Below are 4,648 nucleotides of genomic sequence, written 5' to 3' on the forward strand. Positions count from 1 at the left end.
GTAAAGGAAATGACTTTATATTGAAAGTGTACTTCTTAACTTAGTAAAGGACCAATTCACATTCTTCTGTTCTTTTTATGGATGTAATGTATTTTTTATTGTAAGGCTTCCCAAGATGTCCTTGGCATAATGTCCCAAATGGCTTGGGATTTTCTTGTTTTATCCAACAGTATAACATGGCTCTTTTGTTTTAAGTCTGAATATCTGCGTGCTCATAAGTAGGCCTTTTGCATTGCAATGTGAGGTTCTGTTTGTGGGAAATTTCCACCTGCACCTCTGAGCAAAGTAGCAGACGCATTGACAGGTAAAAAAGGGTGGATGAGGGTCAGTGCTCTTGCAGTTATTAAAACTCACTTTGTATACTGCAGCAATAGCTTTCAGATATTTATTTTGATTCAGCTACAAGCAAGATATATAAATGTTCTATATTTTTACACTTTGATATTTTTTCTCATTTTACTGCTGCCAGTTTTCTGCCTTCTCTCAAAGTGGAATTTTGGTTAAGAATAAATCCTATGTCAGATGAGTAAGGAGTGAGTCGGTCCTTTCCAAATAACTTACTGTGACTTTTTGGAATAGTTCAACTCAAGCAAATTTTCACAACTGAAATACATTTTCCTAATTCGGTTTCACACGACTCAGATATCCCCAGGAGATTCTCTTCAGAAATTGGATTAATTTGCCTAATGTAATTTAGTGTGTGCCGCCTCTCAGTCTTCGGAAACCTGCCAAACAAGGAGCTTATATATTTTCAAAGGGGAATATTAAAACTAGGAAGGGGAAGGAGATGGCCATAGTAATAATAATAAGCACTGATATATAGTTCTTCTCACCTTCAACAGACTTCACAAACATTAACTGATGGGTTCTCATGGCATCCATGATACAATATTAGCCCATTTTACAGACAGGGAAAGAGAGGTTAAATGACCAAAAGAGAGTCAGTGGCAGAGCTGGGATCAGAGTTTACTGGCTCCCAATCCTAGCAAAAATATTTGCACTCCCAGAGATGCAAGGAGAATGCATTTGGGTTCTGAATTCAAAGTCAGTCTTCTCAGAGCAACTGGGGCTGGAAACATTGGCGGTTGCATGCTCAGCCCTGAGGAAAGGAGTGTCTTGGACCTATGTCTAGAGAGCTCCTGTGGTGGAGGGTGGGATGAATACTTACAGAAGAGGGAGGACACACTCAGCCCAAATCTGTTGAAAGGAAGATCACTGTAACAGGGGATCTATGAAAGGGGAAGGAAGGGTAAAGAGAATGGTGTCTTTGTGATCTTACAAGTCCTCTGGATAAATAAGTGTGCAGACATCGGGCACCTACATTCATATGCCAAGTACAGGTAATTTTAAATACTTTATGAGCTCTATATGTCTTGGAGAAATATAGTAGTAGAAGAAGTGGTTCTGTGTAGTTTATTTGTTTGAGGTTGGGTTGGAAATGGAGGAAAAGTCCACATCAAGAAACGGCTCCAGGTAGAAAATTGTAGCGTTTACTGCTTTTTCCAGTTGTGGAGGGAGAAATTGTAGTTGGCTGATCATCTCTTTTTGTGTGAAGATAGGAGTATGCATCTCGTCCCATATTAGTGTGCAGTAGCATCAGCATGAGCAAAAGAAGCAGCAGCTCTTTGGACATCAGCAGTGCAATATAAGGAATGGCAATAGGGCTAATATGTTAAGGCAGCACAACCATCCAGTTTGTGGGAAGCCAATCAAAGCTTGTATTACAGATGGTGAAAACTTCCTCTTCTTAGCAGAATGTGGCGTAAACAGTATAATAAACCTTGAGTCCACTTGTTGACCATTCCTTTAGATATGGTAGTTGTATAAAAAGGACCACAAGTTCTTGAAAGATCCATTCCTTTACACATTCTTCTATAAATATAACTATGATAGACACATCAGTGTCAGACCTTTGGCCTTGGTTATGACCCTTTGGAACCAATCCACTGAAACCAATGGGACTTAAAGCTGCCTTAATTAGGGAGCTGAGGATCCCCACTCTCCCCACTGCAGGCTGGCATAAAGGTGGCATAGTCATAGGAACTGGAACTAAAGGTGCTGGGAGTGCTACCGAACCCATTGGCTTGAAGTGGTTTCCATAATATACAGCGTTTAACAGTTTGGTTCAGTGGCTCTCAGCACCCCAACTATAAACATTTTTCCATCACCCCTGGGTATAGAGGGCCTTTACAGCACACCCTTGCCCCCAGCTTTGATGCCATAGAAGGCCTTCCAGAGGTATGTTAGAACCAGAGGGGTAATCCTGAGCCCTAGGGAAGCTTAAGTTAGAAAAGCCTTGTGGTTACTCTGTCTGTATCCGGTGGCTGGTTCAATCTCCAGCTGCCCTCAAGATGCGGGAAGAAGTAGGGGTAACCTAGAGCCACCTTTGCCTCCTCCTTTACTTGACACATTTGAGCATCCAACCCATTAACATTAGTTTTAATCTAAGGCAAAGCATTTGTTGAACAGAAACCATGTAGAACAAATCAATATACAATACAACTGACCCATTGGGGCTGATTCTGCACTCATAAATTCTGGGGCAAATTAGGTGAAGCCATTAGAGTTACACTAGTGTGGAACCAGTGGAACCAAGATCAAAATCAGGCTCATTTCATTTGAATAGTCAGAATAGGTATCTAAAAAATCATGAGAGCCAACAAAATTTTGTTAAGGGCAGACTAGTTCACATGGCAAAAGTCAAACACAACAGAGCAGAGAGTGTTATTTGTTAGGTAGCACAAAAGACAGCTGTCCTTGGTTGTGCCCCCATCTCTGCCACTGATTTACTGTGTGACCCTGGGCAAATCACTTACCCTCTTTATATCAGTTTCCCCCATTTGTAAAATAGTTACCTACCTCAGAGAGCATTGTGAATTATAATTAATGTTTGTACAGCAGTTTAAGATCCTTAGATAACAGACAGGTGAAATCCTGCCCCATTGAAGTTAATGGGAGTTTTGCCATTGACTTAAATGAGGCCAGGATTTTACCCACTCTATCTAATGTGTGTAAAATACTATGATCTTCCACCTAAAACCCATATATAAATCCATAAGTGGTGTCATGTTTTTTGTAGTTATAATACTTGAAAAAGGGGGGCACCAAAAACTCTTCATACTTAGACCTTTTATTATCATGCCTAATAAACAATACAGGGTAAAATTGTCAACATTCAATATTTTATCATTTGTGTTGAAGTGGCTCCTAAATAAGTAAACCTACAATCTGCCTCACATTTTAAACTATCTGTTAATTGTTGTTGATTTGCTAGACATGCATCTTTCAAAAGGATTTTTGCTTTAGGTGTTTCTTGCTTTACTAAAACCTCACAGATCTCTAAATGCACTCTTCAGTAACACTTTTTTCAATATTTTGAAACTTAACATTTTAGCTTAGTGTGCAATTCCATGAAAGTAGTTAAGATTTAGATGCATGCTATCTCTCTTGTATTTGCTGCTGAGCCTTTGTGCCACAAGGTCCCTCATAAGATTATATAGTAGCTCTCAATGTGTTTTTTCCTGTATACCTTGATTTTAAAAAGACAATGATTGATTTTCTGTACTTCTTGGTTAAGTAACAGGTTGATTGAAATCATTTTAAGAGCATTTGGGAGAGAGAAGTCTAGCATGAATTTGGAACACAAGCTCTGAGAATTTCAAAAGCTTTTCTGGAGGTTTAGAAAGCTTAATTCCAGTGAATGCATTCATGAGCTCCCACTCTTCTATATAAATATGTATCTTTTCAATTGCTTTGAGGATTTTTTCATATCACCTGCCAAAATTGTTTAAGAAAAATATATTTCTGAGGAAGTAAATTTTGAAACAAACTCCAGCATTCACCTTAGGAACAAATACAATATTCTGTCTCCTATAAACTTTTCACCAAGTACTCCTTCAAGTAAATACTGTTAAGAAAACTTGCTCTACCTACCCTCTTTAGAGACATCTTCAAAATGCATATACTATACACATAACAATTACCCATACTGCACAATTTGTGGTACAAGCTTTTGTTCTGTTATTTCTATTTTATGACTTCCCTACAAATCAGTACAAGCTGCCACTGAATTTAGAAATCATTGTATCACATTAGACAACAGAAGACCCTGAAGCAGATTTAAGGAATCAGTAACTCCCTTACCCCTACTTGAACCATATATCATTTATTTTCTGTTCCTCTTCCCAAAAGTAGCATAACTATTTGTTCTTCAGTCACTCTACTTCTGTACTGCTTGTGAACATGTAATAATAAGCTTTGCAAACTGTGGAGTTATTGATATTGATAATTTAAGTGACTGTTTCCTAAAATTGCTATTCACTGATTTTGGAGTAATTTCTGAGAATGACAGCCTTTGTGTTTTCCTGGCCTTTCTAATAATCCTTCCCACCATTAACCGAGATGAATGTAGATACAAAGTACTATCTGGCTTAGTGGTCAGTATAAAACAGTCTGTTGAAGTATCTGTTTGTAAGAGTAGAAGAACAGAAGCTGGGGGAGGCTGTGTGTGTTTTTAATGGATGATTAAATCTGGGGAGGTTGATCTCCTTTCATGCTGTGGATGTTGAGTGCTGCAGTCACGCCTCTCACTGCCAGCCAGCACTAGGATGATAATCAGTCACTATGAAAACTCATTATCTCCACAGCA

Source organism: Terrapene carolina, unplaced genomic scaffold, assembly GCF_002925995.2.
Source record: "Terrapene carolina triunguis isolate 2854851 unplaced genomic scaffold, T_m_triunguis-2.0 Scaffold211, whole genome shotgun sequence".
In the NCBI taxonomy this organism is placed as follows: Eukaryota; Metazoa; Chordata; order Testudines; family Emydidae; genus Terrapene; species Terrapene triunguis.